The 25819-nt window shown below is 39.5% G+C and overlaps 1 long non-coding RNA gene across 2 annotated transcripts; it reads left to right on the top strand.

The window, feature by feature from the left end:
* The first annotated feature begins 8279 nt into the window (after positions 1-8279).
* Positions 8280-16682, top strand: LOC142933423 (uncharacterized). Of its 2 annotated transcripts, none has more exons than XR_012947585.1 (9): positions 8280-11858; positions 12773-12860; positions 13385-13494; positions 13576-13616; positions 13749-13824; positions 13918-14034; positions 14199-14314; positions 14828-15014; positions 16085-16682. It is a non-coding gene; the product is annotated as an uncharacterized LOC142933423 (long non-coding RNA). The 2 variants fall into 2 exon arrangements; XR_012947586.1 differs by having other exon boundaries at positions 8281-11858; positions 13921-14034.
* The last annotated feature ends 9137 nt before the right edge of the window (positions 16683-25819 follow it).

Genomic DNA, 25819 nt, shown 5'->3' with positions numbered 1-25819 from the left:
GAAAAACACAAACAGAGGTTATTAAATGACAGGCTTCATCACAAGCATTTCAGTTAGAGTTCACACTCTGGGGCGTTTATTTTGAAATGGGGTGTGGGGGGGGGGGGGGGAGGAGACAGAATCAAACAAATATTGACAATTTGTATAATTTATGATTATTATAAAAATAAAAATAAATCTTTTTTTTTTTGTGTGGCTCAAGGTGGGGCCAGGCCCCATGGCCCTCTATTGGCCAGCCGCCACTGCCTGACAATTAAACAATGAGCCGGAATTCACTGTAAAGCTCCATAAAGCCGAAGGGAATTGCATATTCAGGTGATTCTCTGGATGTTGTCACTTTCTTTTTGTCACATTGTTGTTTTTTTTACCAAATATTGATTATGAAAGCTTTAAGCACAAAACAATCCCAATCCAAGAAAAGTGTGTCAAAACCCCTTGTCGAAATATATTTGAACCTTGCTTACCAAACATCTTATTTGCTGACATCATCACTCAGCCACACTCACAACCAATATGTGCAACTAAAAACCATCCAGCACAATGTCTACCCTAATGATTCCAGAGTTATTAGACGCTCTGTATAGGAAGATGAACCAGACTTAGAGGAGCCTCATAGTGTGGAACACAGAGAGGTAGTCGAAGCGACAGCTGATTCCAGTTTCACCATTTCACCATTGGTGGTGTTTTTTCAAAAGTTGCTTCCTCTCTTCTCATCCCAGTAATGTCTCTCATCTAAGATTTGATAAACAAGTGCGTAATATCAGCAAAAAAGTTAAATCAAATCTCAACTGCTTCAGATTCATCAGAAAATATCTGCCATTCAGTACAACCCAGCTCTACATGCACGCCATGATATTCTCACACCTATCATACTGCATCACTACCTGGTCACAAGCCTCACAATCAACTATACAACCCATCATATCACTGTATAACCAGACATTAAAAATTATGGACAAAAAACCAATGAGGTGGCACCATTGTCAGATCTTAGAAAAACACAATATGTTCAGCTTTGAAAGCTTCATAAGTTATTCCAACCTAAAGCTTATTTTTAAATGCCTACATGGTCATGCTCCTTCCCTGCTTAATGAATTTGTTACAAGACACCAGCAGAGTGAAGACACGGGCCTCAGTAAACGGGAACTGTCGCATTGCATTACGCAAAACCTCATTTGGACAATCGGTCTTCTCTGTTAAAGGAGCAAAACTATGGAACTGTCTACCAACTGAGTTGAAAATGCACCAACATTTTTATGTTTCAAATAGAGGTATTAAATCATGGCTAAAAGAGAAACAACATTGTTCTCATACCTAACACCCCTGTAAACACACTTATACTTTATGTATGTATCTGTGTATGTATCTGTGGATATATTTTCTTTCTTTTTTTCCTATTTTCTATTTTAACTTATTTATTTTCTATTTTAACTTATTTAAAAAAAAAAGCCTCCTGTGGACAGGTGCTGTAAATTAGCATTTCACTACAAACACTTAACACAGTGCATCTGGGCTTTGTGCATAAATGTATGTTACAATTCTAATGCTACTGTGATGTCCATATCAAATAAAATAAACATAACATAACATAATGCACAGAAATACACAGATACTTATTCTGACGCACTGTTCACATTGTTAGTGAGTGATCATATGGAAAACAAACACTAAATACACAGTGTAAACATAAAAAATAACACTTGCAACATATTTAAACACACAGATGCAAAGAAGAAAGACACACAAAAGGGATTTAAGCACAGACAGATATACACACACCTTCCCCATTCTCAGAGCCTCTGGGGCACCGAAGGCCTTGACCTTGAAACCCTACCTCGATGTCGAGCAAAATGCTTCCACATTTTCTAAATATCCACAAAGCAGCATGTATGTTTTCATAGCAGGCCTAACAAAGCAAAGAAAGAGCCACTGACCCCCAACACTGTTTTTATCTGACTTAATCCTTAACACACCTGACATCATGCGTTCTTTTCACTTCTGGGAACGGCCTTACTTTCCACGGGTTTGTCAATACTTTGACTTTACACATGATCCATTGTTGATTTGACTATGTTGATTGGTGCAGCTTCAAGATGTTGTTCATAGAAACTTCATTTTCTGTTTATAACAATGTAAACAATGACTACAAAAGCAAAGACATGAAGCATTGAAGGAGTGTGCAGAAAGCTCAGCATCACTTAATACCATACTGGAGGTGGATGGAGGTGGTGGCACTGCTTTATATGTTCAATCACAAACACTTGGGACAATTACTCTGCTTAGCCTTTTAGCCTGTATCTGGTGGACAACCTTATCTCTACATGGTTGGATTTACCAGCTAAGGACGGTCTTATTGGGACTTATAGCCGCAGGACAAACAAACCAAATAGTTTCTGAAACACATCCACACCCTCTTGTCAGTTCTAATAATTCTGTATGTGTGAATCAACAGTGTCTTACATGATGGAAATTATAGTTCGTCACCATCCCAGGTGGTGTTCAACCCTCATGACACAGAATTTACATTGTACCTTTGACACATGTTGTAGACCTTGCCTCCTATTTCTATCACAAACCTGCATTCTTTCAAATCACTAATGTACAATGTTGTCACAGTCATATACTTATTCCTCTCTGACAGGGATAAAGATGCCAATTCCCACGTAAAAAAGGTTTTCATTACAACCATAGGTCTCTGGCGATGTGGTCCCACATGGCTAATAACAGCCCCGAATCTCCTCAGGACCCTGATCTTTTATTCAAGTCAGCCCTTGTGCAGTCCAACAAACTTCATTTATATTTCATGTCCTAGTCAGCAGTATAGAGAGAGGAATTAGCATACAGAGTCGCGGACACAGTGATTACAGAATGACAGGCGACTTACACGCCCCCCTGCAAAGAGCAGAACATGTCTTCATTTTTTTCTTTCCTCCGTCCTTCTATGGCCCGGAGCAGCTGATACAAGGCTTTCTAATAGAGCAGAGCGAAGGAAAGACGAGGCGAGGGGAGCTTTAATAATGGATGGATGACATTGGTGATGGAAGAAAGAGAGGCAAAAAGTAAAAGAGAGCTGGGGAGAAAGAGAGAGAGCTTTGATTAAAGGAGCCTTGTTGAGTATTTTAACATCAAAACAATTGTACAACTCTGCTGTTGTGAACAGACCATCACCAGTTAGATTGGCACCTACATGCATTTTACATTATGGGCAACAATGTTCTGTTATTATTTGCTGCGCTAAGGGAGATTGCCTTATGGCAACATGGAATATTTACCAGTATAAACTAGTGCTGGGCAAGTTAACTCGTTAATATCGCATTAACGCATTCATTAATTAACGCCGACAATTATTTTATTGCGCGTTAACACAGTTTGTTTTATTATTAAACGGACATTTTTAACACAAGAACCGGGAAGCAAGCGGTGAACAGCTGTGTTTGTGTGGCGTCTCTCCCTTCTCTTTGTTTATTATTATTATTATTATTATTATTCTTAGTGTTTCAAGGCGTCGTACTTTAACGAACTCCTCCCAGAGAGAGAGAGAATGATCTCCTGCTTGCCCGAGAGAGAAAATGCGGTTTGGTGTTTTAGCATCTTGAAAACCCTTCGAGCTCATGAAGCTACGACACAAACTGGCCTTCCTGGGTCTTATTTCATTGTCTCACGGGCACCTGAAGCCACAAGCCCCCACCAATGCCCTTTGTGTTTTATTGTGCGTTTTTTCAACTCAGGGCTGCTCTTGAGTGCTTAATTGTCCTCCTGTCCTACTGAGAGAGGGTGGACTCCCTTGGCTTGCTTTTAGAAGTAGATGATCCTGGATTTGGAATCTGCCGGTTGTGCACCCTCCTTCTGTCTGCATGGGTTTTCTCTTGATGCTCCTGTTCTCCCACAGTCCACAAGAAACACTCCTTAGATCAATCAGAAAGTCAAAGCTAAATTGCCCGTACATGTACATGTATTGGTATCTGGGAACCTTGTGATACACTGGTGAATGCCTCTTGCTCAATGTGTAAATATGTGGAAGAATGGATGAATGGATTTTTATTTACACTCACGCCCGGCAGAAGCAGTTGGGGTTAAAGGCCGTTGCTCTAAAGTGGTAATGAGAGATGAGCGAGGTGCTGCTCTTTCATTTCCCCCACCTGGGCCCGGGATCAAACCAGTGACCCACAAATTCACTTCTCTAACTCTACACTAAAATTCTTGTTATTCTCCTTCCAGTTATGTATTTATTTAGATTTGAATATTTGTATTTGTTTTGGATAACTGGAGGGAAGTTAAAAAAAAGAGTAGAAGTAGAAAGCTGAAGAGTGAAGAAGAAAGTAATGTAAAATCAAGAGATTTGGGAGAGAGAGAGGACTTAGACATGAATATTAGAGTGAGATTCAAAGAAAAAGGGGAACAGTGTGTGTGTGTGTGTGGGGGGGGGGGGGGGGGGGGGTAGGGGTTGTAATGTATTCAGGACAGGCCTGGCCAACCACTGCTATCAAAGGGACCTGCCTGGCGAACTGTAATAACTGGAAAATTATTTTGATAGCCTGAAACAATCTTGGATATCACAGAACTTTATTAAAATAATATCAAATCAAATTAGCCTGTATCCCCATAATGAATTAAGTAACAGGTTACGCCGATATTAATCTCATGGCTGGCTCGCAGGCATGACGGCTCCAGCATTTAATCAGCGCTCTCTCTCTCTCTCTAACTAAGGACCAACCCCACGTCACTCGCCCCCGGTGAGGTTATTCAAGAGCAGAGGAATCGGTGGGGTGGGATCTTGGGATAGTTGTGATTAGCAGCTGACCCACAGGGGGAAATGTGGGTCAGCTTCCTTTTGAGCACTCCTCTTCCCCATCATGCCAGGCTAATGCAAATTTAAAGGCACATTCACATCTGTAGTAAAATAAATTTGAAAAAAATAAATCACATTATCTCCGTCAATACTGACATATTGCATCTGCCTGATCTCACAGAAATATGTTAACTGCTTATACTGGCCCGTAATGTGTTCAAATCATGTGTTGCCACCGTGGAAACAATGGCAATGGAAAGTCAATTACAATCCTTTTGTCGGGGTTGACGCACAAAGTTCCAGGTTCAGGTATGTTTTCATCAAGGTCAGCGTAGTGAGGAGGTCTGGGTGGACCGAGAGTTCAAACGCAGGACTTTCACTCAGGACAATGGTTTGTGAAACCAAAGGTCAGCATTGACTTTTTAAAATGATAAACCTAATCAAGTAGTTTTGTTGTCCCTAGGTTTCTTCTGTGAGATCACGGTGTATTGGATTGAAGCATCCTTACCTGGAGCCCTGGTGAGGACCCACAGAGACGGGAAGTGACGTCCAAGCCCGGCAGAAGCTGAGGTAAACAGTCTCCGTCTCCATCCATCTCTCTTTTTCTACGCACACTCATGATTAGGCATAATGCACACTCATTTGGTTTGGCAGCCTGTTTAAAGGCTCAATTTACACGTCCCCATTTACATATAATAATAATACATAATACAATACATATGTCTATTATCTGAATTGTGACGCGGTATCATTTAGCTGAATTACAACTGAAAATAAAAAATGTGCCAAGCCGTTTTTGCATTTCATATTTACATTTTGTTGTAAAATGTGGTCTTATCAGACATTTGATGCATCTTGGGTGCATGCACATCTGTTTTTAATGTTGTTTTGTATTTATGATTGGATCACCTCGGGTCCCAAATAGAAAAATCAAAAACACTACAGCACAGCAAACGTTTAAGACCTGGGCCCGGTCTCAGCAGCCCACAAAAAGGTGAAGAAGAAGAAGAAGAAGAAGAAGAAGAAGAAGAGCCACACTGTAAGAAAAGTCAGTGAATTTTACAGTGAAAAACTGTTAAATCACAACAGTAAGAGACCGTAAATTGTAAATCGGTTATATTCAGTTTATCTGACAGTGAAACACCGTAAATCTATATATCAGCCAAAACAATAATTTGTGCATGTATTTCTTGTATAAAATACATTTTGTCACTGTTAAATGTACTAAACATTGTACTGATAACGGAAATACACCGTAATATGAAAGAAAAATCCATACCGTAATTTTTGCATTTATTACTTTTTAAAAATACATTTGGTTAATGTTAAATGTACGGACCATTGCTCTGCCAATGGAGGTAAAACGCATCATACAGTCAACAGCCAGCCCCGTATTTTTTGCATTTATTATTCGTAAAAAAATCAGTTTGTCACTGTTAAATGTACTAAACATTGTACTGGTAACGGTAATACACCGTAATATGAACAAACATCCATACCGTGATTTTTGCATTTATTACTTTTAAAACATACATTTGGTTACAGTTAAATGTACGGCCCATTGTGCTGCCAATGGAGGTAAAACGCATCATATATTCAACAGCCAGCCCCGTATTTTTTGCATTTATTATTTGTAAAAACATCAGTTTGTCACTGTTAAATGTACTAAACATTGTACTGGTAACGGAAATACACCGTAATATGAAAGAAAAATCCATACCGTAATTTTTGCATTTATTTCTTTTAAAAAATACATTTGGTTACTGTTAAATGTACGGACCACTGTGCTGCCAATGGAGATATGACGCATTATACATTAAACAGGCAGCCTCGTATGTTTTGCATTTATTATTCGTATAAAATACATTTTGTCACTGTTAAATGTACTAAACATTGTACTGATAACGGAAATACACCGTAATATGAAAGAAAAATCCATACCGTAATTTTTGCATTTATTACTTTTTAAAAATACATTTGGTTAATGTTAAATGTACGGACCATTGCTCTGCCAATGGAGGTAAAACGCATCATACAGTCAACAGCCAGCCCCGTATTTTTTGCATTTATTATTTGTAAAAACATCAGTTTGTCACTGTTAAATGTACTAAACATTGTACTGGTAACGGAAATACACCGTAATATGAAAGAAAAATCCATACCGTAATTTTTGCATTTATTTCTTTTAAAAAATACATTTGGTTACTGTTAAATGTACGGACCACTGTGCTGCCAATGGAGATATGACGCATTATACATTAAACAGGCAGCCTCGTATGTTTTGCATTTATTATTCGTATAAAATACATTTTGTCACTGTTAAATGTACTAAACATTGTACTGATAACGGAAATACACCGTAATATGAAAGAAAAATCCATACCGTAATTTTTGCATTTATTACTTTTTAAAAATACATTTGGTTAATGTTAAATGTACGGACCATTGCTCTGCCAATGGAGGTAAAACGCATCATACAGTCAACAGCCAGCCCCGTATTTTTCGCATTTATTATTCGTAAAAAAATCAGTTTGTCACTGTTAAATGTACTAAACATTGTACTGGTAACGGTAATACACCGTAATATGAACAAACATCCATACCGTGATTTTTGCATTTATTACTTTTAAAACATACATTTGGTTACTGTTAAATGTACGGCCCATTGTGCTGCCAATGGAGGTAAAACGCATCATATATTCAACAGCCAGCCCCGTATTTTTTGCATTTATTATTTGTAAAAACATCAGTTTGTCACTGTTAAATGTACTAAACATTGTACTGGTAACGGAAATACACCGTAATATGAAAGAAAAATCCATACCGTAATTTTTGCATTTATTTCTTTTAAAAAATACATTTGGTTACTGTTAAATGTACGGACCACTGTGCTGCCAATGGAGATATGACGCATTATACATTAAACAGGCAGCCTCGTATGTTTTGCATTTATTATTCGTATAAAATACATTTTGTCACTGTTAAATGTACTAAACATTGTACTGATAACGGAAATACACCGTAATATGAAAGAAAAATCCATACCGTAATTTTTGCATTCATTACTTTTTAAAAATACATTTGGTTAATGTTAAATGTACGGACCATTGCTCTGCCAATGGAGGTAAAACGCATCATACAGTCAACAGCCAGCCCCGTACTTTTTGCATTTATTATTCGTAAAAAAATCAGTTTGTCACTGTTAAATGTACTAAACATTGTACTGGTAACGGTAATACACCGTAATATGAACAAACATCCATACCGTGATTTTTGCATTTATTACTTTTAAAACATACATTTGGTTACTGTAAAATGTACGGACCATTGCGCTGCCAATGGAGGTAAAACGCATCATATATTCAACAGCCAGCCCCGTATTTTTTGCATTTATTATTTGTAAAAACATCAGTTTGTCACTGTTAAATGTACTAAACATTGTACTGGTAACGGAAATACACCATAATATGAACAAAAATCCATACCGTGATTTTTGCATTGATTACTTTTTAAAAATACATTTGGTTACTGTTAAATGTTCGGACCATTGCACTGCCAATGGAGGTAAAACGCATCATACATTCAACAGCCAGCCCCGTATTTTTTGCATTTATTATTCGTAAAATATTCAGTTTGTCACTGTTAAAGGTACTAAACATTGTACTGGTAAAGGAAATACACCGTAATATGAACAAAAATCCATACCGTGATTTTTGCATTAATTACTTTAAAAAAATATATTTGTTTACTGTTAAATGTACGGACCATTGTACTAATTACAGATATACACCATAATATAGCTAACAGCCAACTCTGCAACTTCTGCAAATATTATCTATTACCCATATCCCTGGTGGAGGCCGCTAAGGTATTCAAAAAGCTCCTTGCTGGCAAGGCGACGGGGGTGGATGAATTCGAACTTTGCCCATTCATTAAGTGGTTTGAAAATCAATGGAAAATTCCAAACACTTTTTGCGTAGTGAACTATGGATTTTTGACCATATTCGGCCTAAATACGCCCAGAAAACAATGGACTAGGAGGCTGAAATTTTCACAGTCAATCGACCTCTGCCCATTCATTAAGTGGGATGAAAATCAATGGGAAATTCCAAACACTTTTCCCATAGTGAACTATGGATTTTTGACCTAATTCGGCCTAATTACCCATAGGAAACAATGGGCTAGGACCCTGAAATTTTCACAGTCAATCGACCTTTGGCCAGAGATCAAGTGGTATGAAAATCAATCGGTAATTCCAAACACTTTTCCCATAGTGAACTATGGATTTTTGACCTAATTCGGCCTAATTACCCATAGGAAACAATGGGCTAGGACCCTGAAATTTTCACAGTCAATCGACCTTTGGCCAGAGATCAAGTGGTATGAAAATCAATTGGTAATTCCAAACACTTTTCCCATAGTGAACTATGGATTTTTTACCCAATTCGGCCTACATACCCATAGAAAACAATGGGCTAGGACCCTGAAACTTTCACAGTCATTCCACCTTTTCCCACAGATTAAATGGTGCGAAAAGTTGAAAATTGACTGTTTATTTCACCCAACAGAAAGGATTCTAACCCAATGGTACTTATGATCCGAAATGGCCTTCACCAGTCTTTTCTCTCAATTTTTACACTTTAAATCAAAGTAGAAATTTGAATCCTTTTCCTGTTTAAAGAGGGGCTAGTGAATATGAATTCCCCCAAATTTTACGGTCGTAGCTGCAAGTTAAGGTACCCAAACACAGCCCCAAAGGTCAAAATTGAGGCATATAGCCTTATTTTTCGGCTTTTTTTGGCAAGTGAGAAACGGGCCATTAAATCTTAGTGAAAGGTTGAAACTGCCTGAATTTTGTATTAATCATTCCCCTGTGATAACGTAATGCAGGATCTAAAGCAAGATCTCTGCAGACCCTTGGGAAAGCTAACTTCTGTTAGCAGCATGCTAATGACTTGAATCCAATTGAGCCTTTAAGAGGGTCCTCTTTTGTCCATCATATGTGAATATTAGGACAATAAGCCATTTACAAGTGTTTTCAAATGCACCCAACAGAGATGATTCGAACCAGATGGCACCAGTTTTCACCAGTCTTTTCTCTAACTTTTTATACTCTAAATCAGGGTAGAGATTTGACTCCTTTTCTCCTTCAAAGAGGGGCTCGTCACCATTACCTACCTATAATCTGGACTTCGTAGCTGCAAGTTAAGGTCCCCAAAAACAGCCCCAAAGGGCTTAATTGATGCCTTATTCCCTGAGTGGATTTTTTGACATATGCAAGAATGGCCATAATCTCTCAAATATGGGTCCCAGAACCCACAGATTCTGGACACACATTGTGGACTAGGCCTACAATGAGGTCACCTGAACAGAATTCCTCTAGATTATCTAGAAAAGATTTTTGCCTGTATGACACTCAGACCTCAGCATGGTGTACACGTCCTTAAGGCGTACACCCTGTTGTACTCTTGGTGAGATCAGACCAACTTTTACTTCTAAAGATGTCAGAGCCCTGCTTTTTTAATATGTTGTAGACTTGTTTGAAAACTCCAGAGTTACCTCTTCTTGTGGACAGTCGTAAACGCATACGTTTAGAAACGATGACATAAACACCCACGTTGTCTTTACTAGCAGCTGTTGTTCAGTTAAAGTCTGCATTTCTGCAGAGGAAGCAGCTGTTATTGGAGCGATTAGCGAGCAGCGTGTCCAGCGACGTTAGCAGACCTACGGAGCAGCCCCGTCTGAAGTCACGTTAACCTAATTCATGATATAGATTAGACCACATGGGATCACCTTTCGGTTTGTTTTTTTCCACATGGAACTATACATTCTGCCATTTCTCCTCGACTCTTTCCGCTTTGAGTCACTCAGCAGTGATTGTCAGAGCTAGCTGCACCACAAACAAACAGTCGGTTTGGACACCTGCATTTACTTTGACAGTCTTTTATGTTACAAACACTGAAGCGCATTCAAAAAACATTTGTTTTTTTGTCGATCATTACAGGCTTACATTTATGATTGTATTCAGAGCTGAACTCAAAACATTCGAGGCTTAAGACCTGGCAAAATGATCTTGCTACGCCACTGGTACACGCAGGAAATATTGTCTAACTCGTGCACGCAGTGTCTCATGGTCACAGAAAGCACGGCCGCGGCAACTAGAGTCCTGCTAGTACCCTCGACGTGCGTGAAGGTGCGAGGGCCCGATCAATGTTGCTTGCATTCATTATTTGTAAAAAAGACATTTTGTCAAGGTTAAATGCACTAACCATTGTGCTGTTTTTGTAAATACACTATAATATATAAAATATAACACTGCAGTTTTTGCAGGTACTATTAGTAAAAAGAAATACATTTTGTCACGGTTAAATGTACGAACCATTGTGCTAATAATGTAAATATACCATAAGATAAATTTGAAGGCCAACACTGTAATTTTTGAAAGACATTGTCAGTTTCAACAGTCAGAACTAATATTTAACCAACAAACAAAACAATAAGTGCTAGATGCAAACTAGTCTGCTTATTCAAAGCAGTAGAGAGTAACCTTCCATACGTTTTCCTTGTTTTGTAATCCTTTTTTGCAGAGCATAAGTTGCATCTCACCCCTCACCCCATCCCCCACCTCTCTTTTGATCTCTGTTGGTTAGTATTTTGTAACATTGCAGGTGCTTGCAGGTGCAGATCTCGCGACAGTTTCAAGGCACCCTGTGACATCTATTCCTAATGTGTGTGCAGTGCACCCTATATGATCATACTGTTTCACTGTTTAGCGATTCCCTCATGACACTTTAAGACCAACAGGTGCCTGTCTCAGTGAATAACCTGACCAAATGTGGTGGGAACACAGAGAGACAGACAGACAGAGAGAGAGAGAGAGAGTGAGAGAGAGAGAGAGAGGGACGGACGGACGGAGGCGGCAGTGATCAGACCTACACAACAATTTAAAAAAAGCAACGGTTGGAGGCTGAACTTTTGAACTCATTTCAGCGCCTTTTCTGCGCGCTCAGGCAGCACGTTACTGATGATCAACGGCCTGACTCCTGGAAACACAACACTTCTTCTGAAGGTAAGCATGTCAGCTAGCTAACGTTACATTTGAATTTGAGGCTTTGTTTTCTGCAGTTTTGTGTCGCCCTTGCAAAAACGAGTCATTCAACGTTAATAGTAAGTTCACTTAGCTATCTAAATGAGTTGAGAGTTTACTTTTCGTGGATGTAACATGGGTTATGGGTTTCTGTGTTAAACATTAGCTAGCTTACTTTACCAAAGGTTTGCTAGGAAAATGTTTAGTTGTCATTTCTGTGGCAAGTCAGTTAAAGCTAAAACATCGAGGGGTTATGTGCTTCATTGCAAACTTCATAGTGATGAACCACGTTGTTTATTTAAGTGCGTTGAAGCTGGTTGCAAGCAGACCTTTGTTAGATATGGAGCTATAAGGCTCATTTCTACCAGAGGCATAATGGTAACCTATCAGCTAACGTTACAGCTAAGCTAACGTTACTGTTGGGACGGCTGTTAACTTTACCGCTTATAAACTGTCTGTTAACGTTACCGCTTATAAACTGTCTGTTAACGTTACTGCTCATAAATGTGCTATGTCTGTTAACGTTACCGCTCATAAGTGCGCCATGTCTGTTAACGTTACCGCTCATAAATGGCTATGGCGTTATTTGAAAGCACATGTCCAGACACAAAGTAGCTAATTATTAAAGTGAGTGGATGGTCAAATGTTTTCACGGTCAGATCTTCATTTACTGCCCACATGCCACGGAGACACAAATAGCAGACAGCAGTATTAGTGACATGTACAGAGAATCTGCTTCTCCTCAGTCATCAGCTGTTCCAACTGAATCACATGACTGTGGCCCTCACCTGCATGACTCAGAAAATGTTATAGAGACCAGCACAGATAAAGGTGATATGGATATTTCTGAAAACTTCAGTGATCTTTTTCTCTGTTTATTCTACTTGAAATTGCAGGGACAGTTTCTACTACCTGCTTGGACCAAACTAACTTCACTGTTTAAAAATGACACACCAATATCAGATGAGGACATCAGCAAAGTTTGTGAGTCTTTGAGAATTTGATCTTTTCTCTGCATGTCATAGAGGGCCAATGAGGACAGCATACTCAAGAGCTCAGTCTTTCAAAAAAGGGTTCAACTATGTGGAGCCTAAGAAAATGTTTTTAGGACGAGATGAGAACAGGACTGATATGTTTTCATATTATGTGCCTGTGAAAGAGACTTTAACCCTTTAGGCTCTGCAAAGACAATACATAAAATATTAGCTGTCTATGTATCTGATGATAATTTGCCAGTTCATGTAAGGTCTGACACAAACCACATGTCACTTGTTTTATTGTGTAGAGAGAAAGATTTCAAAACATTTGTGTTCTCTGAATTACTAACAGACTTGAAGGATTTGGAGGAGAACGGGATCGTAGTATCAGATGAAACAGTAGTCAAAATAACCTTATATTGCATTGCAGGACATAATTTGGGCTCTCATGGCATTGGTGCCTTCACTGAAAATTTCAGTCACTCGCAATATTTCTGTAGGTACTGCCTAATAATCCGATCTGAATTTCAGGGTGACGATCCAAATCTGTGCGGAGCAGAGCGCACCATTGACAGCTACAACTCTGCTGTTGATCGCCTCCAGACCCAAGATAAACCAGATGTGGAAGGAGTAAAGTTCAAGTCAGTATTCAATTCTTTGAAATACTTGAATGTCTGTCAAAAGAAAGACAATTTGTTCCAGTGCTTTTGTGAAACTTCTAGGTCGAAGGCAGGTGGCATTGCTAAGAAGAATCTCCTTTAAAGTAAGTAAATTGTACACATATCTAACAAATATCTGAACATTTTAATTGGTACAAGAGCAGTTTGTGCAGATAATTAAGACAATTTACTCTAATCTTGCAACATTGAATTAATTTGCTCCTGCCACCTTTCAGACATTGCATTCAAACTCTAGTGGTTGTGGACTTGGATGGGAACAACTTGCTGGCTTTTATGACAACCAGGAAAACGGTGGGATTTTAATCCATTTAAATGCCCAAAGCAAGCAGTTGTTTTTTTTACTTTTAAAGATGATTTTTTTGTCATTCGTGTTTTATTGGACAGCAGAAGTAGAGAGACAGGGACCACAGTGGAGTGAGAGGGGATGATCTGCAACACATGGCCCAACGGGAATCAAACCTTTGTTGCTGCGATAACAATATGTGGTACGGGCTAAACCAGGTGAGGCACTGTTTTTATTTTTGAGTGTGAATTTAGCCATTTCATTTTAATTTGCAACCTTTGCATTGAAAAGAGTAAAAGTTGATGCTTGACATGATTTCATCTTTCACTTAAGAGGATGTATGTCCACCCCTTGTCTTTTTTCTCTTTATTCTTTCTTTCAGGTGTGATTACGACTACCAGCGGTTGTACTTCAGATGGACCTCATCACCCTCTTTGCTGTCCTACTAGTGTAACCTTATGATCGGATACATACAAGTGTTGTCAAGGATAAACAGAGGTAAGTTGTTGTAAAGTTCAATGTATGTTCATTTAACAAGAGAAGGCTTTAGGGTCTTCTATTTTTGTAAGCACTGTTTAGCCATTTCATGTTCAAACAGTGTATGCATGTATTGTTGATGTTAAGTACTGCATAAAACTAGGCATTTCATGATCCAATGTGATTTTAACTTCTTGCCAGAATAACCTTTTTTGACATACTGTGAATTTATTTTGACTTTATTGACATACCATACGTATTATGGCTATTTCTTATTCATGAATCATATTTGTAGCTTGACCGTTTTATGAAATCTTTAACCCTACTCTTTGTTTACCCTTTGGTAAGTTTGTTCTGTTTTACCCTCTTTAATGTTTTGTGTTTTTATAGTTTGATTGTTTTTTGTGTGAAGTATGAGAACCATTTTGCAACTGTGTAAGTGCTATATAAAGTTATATTATTGGTGATGTTACTGTTATTATTATTGTTAGTATTGTTAATGTTTTCTATGTTGTCTTTTTTTCTGGCTGGAAGATCATGCTAGCCCACAGCGAACACCAGATTGACTTGTGAGTCTTCAAGCAGAAATTATGACAACACCTGCCTAAAGTTCCAGTTTCCTGAACAGCATACCCTGTCTGTATGAGACTCTGTCCCACCTGTCTTCAGTCAAGTCTGGACCCAATGACTCAGACACCAGTCTTGTCAAGGCTAATTAGAGGTAAGCAGTGCGATAGGTGCAACTCAAACTTCACTCAATCAATCATCCTCAGGTGCACGGTCTGAGCCAACCGCTTCATGCAAACATAGATGAAACCACTGGAATATAGTTTTGTATTAGTACTATTTGTTTTTTAGTGCTCTGAACTGATATCCCCCTTACATTACGTTTCACGTAGCAGTAAAATGTCATTAATTCTGTGTACTATCTTTCCAAAATCCACCCAAAAGGGGTTTGCACCTGTGTCTTTGCACCCAAGTGGGCCCTACAGTGCACTCTTATGTTTATTTGATGGTAAATGCTGGGGGTCATTGTTTCCTATTGAACTGGGTCTCCGCCATACAGTTTGATTTTTGTTAACGAGAAGGCAGTTATATTAGCTATTGTACACTGAATAGCTCAGTTATTCAAATGCAATACAACTCAACAACAGGATACAGCTTACTGTATTCTAGTTTCTCTATTTATTTTGCAACAGTAATGTAATTGATTTTAGAGATATTTAAAAGGTCTTAAAAGTCATTGAATTAAAAAAATTAAAACAAAAAATGTAGAATTGATGGAATTAATAAGATGTGCAGATACCCTGGTTGTATCAAACATGATGATTGTCTTTACACTGTGTGCACAATTAAAAGGCAAGTTGTATTTTTGAGTATTAATTGTATTGAACAACTACAGAGCTCTCGGTCAATCCAAAATGTTATAAACCTCAAACCTGAATATTTAATAAAGTAAAAGTGAGGTTTTGGCTTTCTTAGGAGAATATATATGTGTGCACAATTATTATGCAACTAAATGAAAAATGTTCCCATCTCACTTGTTTATTTTTATCTGTTAAAGTGAGAATAATAAACAAACAACTCAAAATTTACAAATAAACGTTATTGATATTTAAAAAAAATAAAATAATCTGTGACACTATTATTTTTTATTAAGTATAAAGTGCTGGTTTCTTCTAGGTCATTGGAGCTCAGTTTAACAGCAGAAGGCAGTAAATGTTTCTGTAGGCATCATGTTGAAGCACTGCATCAATCTAACTTTGCCTTTGTTTCTGTTTTTGGGTGCAGAGAGGATCATTCCAGTCCACAGTGAATACCTGATGGTCAACATACGAGTCCTCAAGCAGAACTGGTGAAAATACACGCTTCATGTTCCAGCTTCCTGAACTTCATGTCCATGTGAGACGCTATACCATGTTGAGTGCCCTCTTCAGTCAAGTCTGGACTCAGTGACTCATTACTCTTGATCAACTCAGGGCAAGTGGCTAATCCTTTCATGTTTATTCATGGTTATCCTTCATATATATATGGACACATGCTGTTTCTTCAAGATCTCAACACTGCTTTGTGAGTATATTGTACAAGATATTGTATCAGTTCAACCTGTTTTTCACAGAGAATGTTAGTTTCTTAAGGTATATCAATGATGGTCTGTACCTTGATTTACAATCTGCTTTATTTGATATTTCCTTTGTAATTTACAATAATCAGAAGTTGACTGAAATCTATGCCAACCAATTGTATTACGTTCTATGTTGTACCGTATTTTTGTACCGTGATGTCTTATACATTGTCACTATATTTTTTACGGTAAAGTTCTGGCAACCACAGCTGCCGGTAATTTACCGTTAAGTTGCATTTTTCAATAAAATGCCGTAATGTATCATACAGTTGTACTGTGTTTTTTACTGAGAAAAACTGTAATTAGCTTCACAATATAGTTGCTGTTTATAAGGTTATTTACCGTAAACACGTTTATAACATGGCTGTTATTTCTAAAGCAAATTACCGTAAACAGGTTTATGAAATCTGTTTTTTTTATAGTAATTTACCGTAAACAAAAAACAGTTCTCAACTGTGAAATCTACGGTTGCAAAAATAATATACCGTGATGTATTATACATTCTCACTTTATTTTTTACGGTGAAGTTCTGGCAACCACAGCTGCCAGTAATTTACCGTTAAATTGCATATTACCGTAAACAGGTTTATGAAATCTCTTATTTTTTATAGTAATTTACCGTAAACCAAAAACAGTTCTCAACTGTGAAATCTACGGTTGCAAAAAATATATACCGTGATGTATTATACATTCTCACTTTATTTTTTACGGTGAATTTCTGGCAACCACAGCTGCCGGTAATTTACCGTTAAATTGCATATTACCGTAAACAGGTTTATGAAATCTCTTGTTTTTTATAGTAATTTACCGTAAACCAAAAACAGTTCTCAACTGTGAAATCTACGGTTGCAAAAAATATATACCGTGATGTATTATACATTCTCACTTTATTTTTTACGGTGAAGTTCTGGCAACCACAGCTGCCGGTAATTTACCGTTAAATTGCATATTACCTTAAACAGGTTTATGAAATCTCTGTTTTTTATAGTAATTTACCGTAAACAAAAAACTGTTCTCAACTGTGAAATCTACGGTTGCAAAAAAGATATACCGTGATGTATTATACATTCTCACTTTATTTTTTACGGTGAAGTTCTGGCAACCACAGCTGCCGGTAATTTACCGTATATTACACAGAATTTTTTTTACAGTGCACTGTGCCTCTTCTTTCCTCCTTCCGCCACCTCTTCTTACTTAGCCCCCACCCCTCCCCCCTTCACCTCAAAACCCCTCCGGCTGATATTGCTGTCGCTTTTCCTCTTATCTGTCTCCGGCCTGCCGTCTTTCTTCCACGCACCCCCTCCTCCTTCTTGTCGTGTTGCCCGGGCGGACTGCGCCACGCGGCCCGGGGATGGCGGGGGACACTAAATCTTTTGATGCAGCCGTTTGTGGCGATAGCATCTGAACTCGCCGCGCCTTTGCCAGGCGGTGCTGACAGATGTAGCAGGACCCTTCCACAGCTCCCGGCTATTGGATATCTATTACTACTGTGTGTGTGTGTGTGTGTGTGTGTGCGTGTGCGTGTGCGTGTGCTGTCCAAGTAAAGGTAGCACACAAATATATTCATGAACATATGTGTCGCATGCATCGAGCAACACATCTACAATTACATGCAAGTTCATGCCTACACAAACACACACACGAGGAAACAAAGTCATGTCACTCATATTCTCATATTCATATCATATGAACCCATCTTTCCTATTAGAGTCCCAGCACTTAGAGGAGCGATGGTGAAATATGAAGCGCTTTATCTCGTGATCCAGGTACATTCATTCCTTCGTGCGCCGTACGTCCTTGAACTTCTGCACTTGGTGCGCGCACATAACCCACGCTCAGCACGGAGTCCCTTTTTTTATGGTCTCAAAGAGGGTTCCACATTCGGTCTGGAATTAGAGCTGAGACTGTAAGTGAAAAAAACGTCACAAATGATGCATCCCCTAAGTGTCCCTGCTCCCATATGGCGGCACGTTCCAATGACAGCATGGGGGCCGGCTCGTATTGGGGATGGAATAAGCAGCTGTACGTTCCGCGGAGCACTTTGAAGGAGAACGAGTTCTGTAACGGAACATAAGCTTTTCTAGACACACAACGAAGGTGAGTTAGCCAGTTGGAACTGAATCTCTTTCTCTAAATATGTTTTTGGAGTGTTTATGCATATGTGTGTTTGTGGCTAACAATACTTGTGTTCAAATATGCATAAATGCACGTGTGCCGTTTTCCCCACTGGGGGTTTGAGTGTGTGCCATCTGGCAGCTCAGGAGGATGAGGAGGCTGTGGGGGGTGGTTACGATGGCTCCTCCGCCCCTGCCCTCCCCTATGTGGCCCCAGCAGACCCTTGGATCCCTCACTCTTGAACTTCAGTGTTGATTTATTTTTCTTCTTGGCCTCACTTAAAATCCTCTACTCCACAAACAAATACTTAGTAGCACAGCTGACATCACAACATAGATATGATTTATACCTACTATAGTTACATAATACATAATAATTCATTTAAAACAGGTGATGAAATGTGATCATTTGGCTAGTACCGATTGTTTCCAGAAATAAGTATCTATTTATTGGTTTATTTGAACGGGACAGTGCACATTAATAAAAACATTTCTGCAAATGTACCAGAGTTAGCCAAAAGCCAATTTTTCATCTGTAGTCCCATCTGAATGAACTTATTTTTGTTTCCTGCCGCAAGAAAACACTGTTCCATGCAGTTAACAGTATGTTTGGTCCTTCAGCATTGGTTTAGCAGACTTTTTAGTGGCAATAGACAAATTATTTTGTTTTAATCTATCTTTATGAAGTAAACATTTACTGTACAAAGTGTGATTCAGCAGGTGGGGGAAAGCTAACGGCTAAATACACATAGAAAGCGTTTTTAGAAGCGTTTTTGACGTCCATCACTTGCAGGTCTCGCAGAACAGCTAGATTTCCAATTTTTTTAAATGTATCACCGTGGTGGGGGGTGGGGGGTGGGGGGTGTCCAAGCTTAATATTAGGGGGTTGTTGCTAGAAAACACCTCTTGGAAACGCGAGGGGGGAGTAAGTTGAAAAGTTATCTAATGCCACTTTAAATCTTAACTAAATATAACTTATAGTGGGAGTTAGAAGATTGTAGAAAAGTATGAAAGCATAAAAGTATAGCAGCTACAACATATAACCTGTTTGATTTCATGATATAATTGATTCAACATATAACCTGCATGGACGCTTTATGTAAGAGAGTCACTCAAAGCCTTATATCATCATTCCTGTTCAAACAGAACCAAACCAGTTAACATTGTGTTGTTGACCTGGATACAGGATGACTCATGTGTGAGTGACGCATGAAATCAAGGGCAGTACCGGACTCAGACAAGCATATAAGCAGGAGCAACACTGAGATAAGACGTTTTACACTCTTAGAGGTGACTGGAAGACCCTTCTGCTATCAGAGGACAAACTAGAAAAAAGGCAAAAACTCACAGCGAAAGCTGACTGTTAACTCTCCCAGCCTCAGAGACTGGACGACGCTTCTGCTAAAAGAAGACAAGCTTAAAGGCAGCGAAAGCTGATTGAGGAAAACCTGTTAAATCAGGATCGCTAGTATTAGCTGTTGAACCACTGAGACTGTTTCATTGAGTTGAAATTGTTGTAAGTGAATGATGTGAACAAAACCCTGTAATAAAACCACAGCCTTACCATCTGTAAGTGTCTGGCACCCAAACTAAAGGCTCTGGTTCTTGAGACTAGTTTGACCCTCTTCCCCTGTCCGTTCACCGTGTGATACACAGGTGACGACCGACTCTACCAGAGGAGCTTAAGGTGAGTTCCCTGGGTGAAGACTTGGCAGTGTTAGTCAAAAAATGGTGAGAAACTTATAATAGGCAATAGTAAGGTACACTATAGACGGTGTACATAGCTACTCATACTGGGTGTCAGGGTTACATCCTACTGAGAGCGCCTATAGGGCGTGGCCGTACAAGACTCTCAGGAAGCTACGGGCTGAGATAAAAGGCCGAAGGTATTTTTCCGACACCTCTGTGGGACACTAGCCCACGAAGACTGGTCGGACTACTAACGGAGTTACCACCGTGTTAGGTGCAAGGCTGCCCTTCTTTCCTGGGGCAGGACCCATTCACGCTACATAGGCTGTTTTCTTTTTAAATGTTTTATTAAATGCAGGTCGATAGACAGCTTTCCTGCTTTCTGAAACTGAAATATTAATATATATATATATATATATATATATTCCTGGACCTGCTTTCTATATAAAATCATTAAAAACACACAAGGGAGTCATTGTAGTTACTGAATCATTTTCATCTATTGTAACTTTTCCACTGATGCACAGAAGGTCTTTTCAATTCTGTCCTTTCTTTAAAACACCGTCTGCTGCAGATCTTTACTTTGTAACAGTCCTCTGCTGCTTGTGTTTCCTCTTATGTACAAAACAACAACTAGAAGACAACCATGAACAGTGAGGCCATCTATGGCTGAAAGAAAGAAAAAAGAAAAATCGAAATAAATGACATCACTGTTTGGCCCAAAGTGTCTGAGCGACAGGTGACATGCAGGGTGTAGACAGGGCTGTGGCTCCCGTCCGAGACATTCAAGTCAAGTTTTTACACTTTTAGCATACTGATCGAGAGTAGGTGGTTTCTCATATAAAACATTATATTTCAGATTTCAGATTCGCAGTCTTAAGTCGATCATACTTTACAAAATCTAGGTTTAATAGGCTGTCTAGGCCTAAACCCCCTTTCAGTAACATGGATAGCGTCATTCAGCGAGGCACGCCAAGACACTTAACTATTATACTTAAATATTGAATTCAATTAAATATTTGATTTACTTTAATTGTTACCTCTCATATGTTGGAATCAGTTTTGTATTAGCATTAATAAACGTGGGGCTCCGGCTGCTGTCCGTGGTGCTGATCAAAGTCCAGTTTGCAAGGTGGTTGCATGGTGATCCCTCTGCGGCGGCATAGCAGTTATCTGCTTTGCAATGGTCTGAAGTGGTTATGAGTGTCCCTGTGCATGTGTGCGCACGTGCTTATGTTTGGGGCGGGGGACAGCTATGTTAAGCTGCTGATTATTTATGCTTTTATTATTACATCAAAGTGGGAAATTCAAGTTAGCCTGCTTACCAAAATATGGATGTGTTTTGAATCCGTTGCTGTCAGTTTGGAAATGCAATGAATGCCAAAACCGAAATCTTAAAACCAAAAAGAGCACCGACCGCACAACCGAAGAGACAGAGAGACAAGAATCACGGCACAAAAGTGAAACCCTTTGAGTAAATACTGTAAAAAACACAGTACAGTGCAAAAGTTAGAATCAGTATCAATGATCAGTATTTGCATCAAAGTATTCCATACACACACACACACACACACACACACACACACGTAAAGTGTCCAGATCATCAACTAACCCACTTTAAGCATCACCTCCTGCCCCTGTTCTTCACCCAGGCGGCGTCATGCGAACAATGGGCTAATGAGATGTAAGGATAGGGGCCTGAGCGGCTGCCAAATTACTGCAAGCCAAGAGAAAATCTTCTCTCCGCTCTCTCTCTCTTTCCCTCCGCTTCTTTTTTTTATTATTATTCTTTTTTTTTTTTTTTTTATACGTACCCATATTTGTCATTCAAACCGGCTTTAATGGAGAAAGATCTATGCATATGTAAGCTGGAACCCCATTACCGGCATTCAGTGGAGCACTGTGGAGAGGCCTCTCCAGGCTTGGATTACTGACCATTAGGGCTTATTTCTGCACCGTCTCCAGGCAATTATTCCCCGACAACCCCCCGAAATACACTCACACACACACACGGCACAACCCACTCCTTAGTCCCCTCACCCCCACCTTGATTTAACCATTTCACAGCTGTGAAGAGTATCATCTTGGAGAGTCTCCCTTTCAGTGTTATTTATATATACATACATACAAACATGGATGTTGACTCGTACATGCATGCTGTCTTAAAGCCCGTCATCTGCTTCCAGCATGGTGGTCTCGAGGGGGTATGATGGCGACAATAACGAGGATATCGATGATGATGATGATGATTAGGTCGAGACGGTAGAAAATAGCTCCCAGTGTGTATGCGCACACCTGTAATTAATGCTGTCACCCAGGTTCCGCTATCCTCTCTAATGAAGTCACCAGAAAGAAAATATAGAAATAGCGCACTGTGAGGAGTCGATTAGTGTGCCGATTTGCATTTTGACAGTGGCAACCATACAATGGGCAGGCATATATTGGCACACATTTGTGTGTGTGTGTGTGTGTGTGTGTGTGTGTGTGTGAAGGTGAAAAGAAAGATGAAACTATACAGGCTTTGTTTTTAGTAGATGTATTTGTGTTTGAGTATAAGTGAAAGAATGATGGAGTCAATAAAAAAAAACAGGAAACAAAGAAAAGAAAAAGTACAACTAAGAAGAGTATAACTTTTTTGAGAGTGTTGTTCATTTGTGTGCTAAGCATGCACGTGTGTTGTGTGTGTGTGTGTGTGTGCTCTTGTGTGTGTGGAGCCAGGTGAAGGCTTTGAGCGAGTGTTGAGCTTCGACCTGGTAGTGTTCGAGGCACAGTAACCTAAAGGCTAGTTTACGTCCACATGACATTGGCCCATCTCCAACAGCTGTGACCTACATGCACACACACACACACACACACACACACACACACACACACACACACACACACACACACACACACACACACACAAATATTACATGGAAAAAAAAAAAAACTCAGTCCAGTAGCATGATTTCCAGCACACACCAAAAATGCTGGGGCTCCACACAAATTATATTTAAACAATAATAAATGTAATTATAACTTTAAATGAAAGGGTAATTCATTACTACGATTACAGATTTGGTTTTGTTGATTTATCACGAGGACCACCAAGATGGTCTGATGGGCTGTTGGGGTTTTTATAATGCTTATGCTATGATACTTTCATATTCTTTTAAAAAAAACTCTGTTTGAATAAAAACGAAAAGTCTTTCGGGCCACAACCTTTCCAAAATGAAAGAAAAGACTAGTTTTGGTCAAACTCCAGTGAGACGTTTAAACGACTTTGCATTCATCTCTCTACTGTTTGCATGCTAAATCTTATCTAAGACTTATGGGGTCGGCTGTGCTCAGAGGTAGAGGGGGGTCGTCCTTCAATCAGAAAATCGGCGGTTCGATCCCATGTCCATGACGATGTGGGCAAGACACCCGCAAAAGTACTACCACGGCAGTAATATAGACGCAGCTGCCATATTATACATTATTACCGTATAAGGTCATGTCTTTGCTTCATGAAATTAAATGAAATTATTGTGTTTGTGTCTTTATTAGTTATTAGTATTATTAGTTACTATTATTAAGTACAGTGATCATGTGAACAGACACAAACTCATCAAAAGTCTCTCCAGCTGTTAAAGCCGACTGACAGCTGATCAGCTGTGATCAGCTGATCAGCTGATCCAGATGTGATCAGCTGATCCTCGTCATCAGAAACAGACGTCGCTTCACGTGACGCAACTGAGGAAAGGACGTCTCATGTCTCTTAAAACATATTTCCTCGTTCCTCTCTCCTCGCATGGTTTCCTCCATGCATCCCTGGTGGGAGGGACTAAGACGCAAGGAAAGGACCCAAGTGAGGGAAACGGGGATGACATTAAGAGACTTGGGATGTACCCTTTGTGTCTGAGTGTCTCCTGATTGCTCTCATTCTCTTCACCTGTGCTCAATCACCTGCCCCTGGTTTTTCCCTCTGCCAACCCCACACTGCACTCATTCAACTCACCTGCCTGCAATCTACTCATCACCCCACTAACTTTGTCTTGTTGTCAGTCTTCAGATTTTTGCCTGCACCTTATCTTTTTTGTTTTGCCTTTATGGACTGACTCCCTGTATTTGACTGTTTTGGTGTCTAGTAAAATACCTTGTTTTCTACATCACCTCATTTCCCATGTCTGTGTCTGCGCCTGAGTCTCTGTTCTACCCCGGAAGCGTTATAGTTTGAGAACACAGCCTCTATTGGTCGACTCAACCCAAGAAAAAACAGGAAATGATATTGAATAAGCTGACAATAACTGTTTTCAACAAGAAAAAAAGATGGATAATCACAGAAAACATTTGGTGTGGATTTATTCTTATGAATGTATTTTTTGAAGTCTCCTGGATTGCAAAGCTTCTGAAAGAGATACGATCGCAGCATAGCCCTCGTCGATGTGCAACAACGGTTAGCTTGTGGGCTAAAAGTAAGTCTCTTGATTGCAGGGTTTTAGAGGTATTATGTAAATGCTCTACATCAGAGGTCCCCAACCTTTTTTGCGCCACGGACCGGTTTCATGTAAGACAATATTTTCACGGACCGGCCTTCAAGGTGTGGCGGATGAACACGACAAAATAAAATGATACGATCGGCATGAAAACAAATATAAAATGCATAAAAAATACAACTCACAATAAGGCTGAATCAGTGGAGCCCTGAGCTTGTTTCTCTGCAACGAGACGGTCCAATCTGGGGGTAATGGGAGACAATGACACCCGAAGTGTGTTCCTGATGTCCAGTCTACTCCGTTTAGTTGTGGTTGCCGTCACTGCAGAACATCCCGCTTCACAGAGAGGATGTTGTTAATGGAAGCAGGGTTTTCAGTGCTTTAGTGGTGATCTCAGGATATTCAGCCTTGATTTTAATCCTAAACACCAGCAGAGTTGTTGTCTCAAACATACTTTTAAGGCCCCCGTCTCTGTCACCACATATTCTGCAGAGCGGGTTTGGCGCGTCAGAATTACTCCTGATATTTAATCAGACTCCTGATATTGTCTGTTAAATGAAGATTTATTTTTCTTGGAAGTTGTAGCTCTTCTTCTGTCTCCTTAGTGGCCTTTCCCTCTTTGCAAAGAAGCTCTCCAAAAGTTATTTACTCATTTTCGCTAGTTTGCGGGCTTAATTTTTGAGGTAACGTATCACGTGACCGAGACGAGCGTCTTGACATGTCAAGAGGCACAGCCGGATGAAATTGGGAGAGAATCCGGTCATTTTTCAAAATAAAACATCTTCTGTGCGGCCCGGTACCAAATGACCTACGGCCCGGTGGTCGGGGACCGCTGCTCTAGTGGGTACTATAATTCTGGCAGTCCTGTCAATTCCTTGATGTTATTGCCTCTGACTGAAGTACAGCTGAGGCTGATGGGAATGCCATTCATTTGGGCATTGGGTCATAAAGTTAAGTTTGAAGAACTAATGAATTTGACATTTTGACCTGATGATGGCATTAGACAAAAAATGATCACCAAAGAAGGTAATGCCAATGTTCCAGTCACTTATAATAGGAAAAGCACTGTTAACTTGTGAAAAGGTGCATTCAGGGACTGACAAAGGGAGGTTCTGAGACCCAAGGCGAGTTTGATTTC

This window comes from Anarhichas minor, unplaced genomic scaffold (assembly GCF_050575085.1).
Source record: "Anarhichas minor isolate MPS153535 unplaced genomic scaffold, ASM5057508v1 ptg000060l, whole genome shotgun sequence".
Classification (NCBI taxonomy): domain Eukaryota; kingdom Metazoa; phylum Chordata; class Actinopteri; order Perciformes; family Anarhichadidae; genus Anarhichas; species Anarhichas minor.
This window is presented reverse-complemented; position numbering and strand designations above follow the sequence as displayed.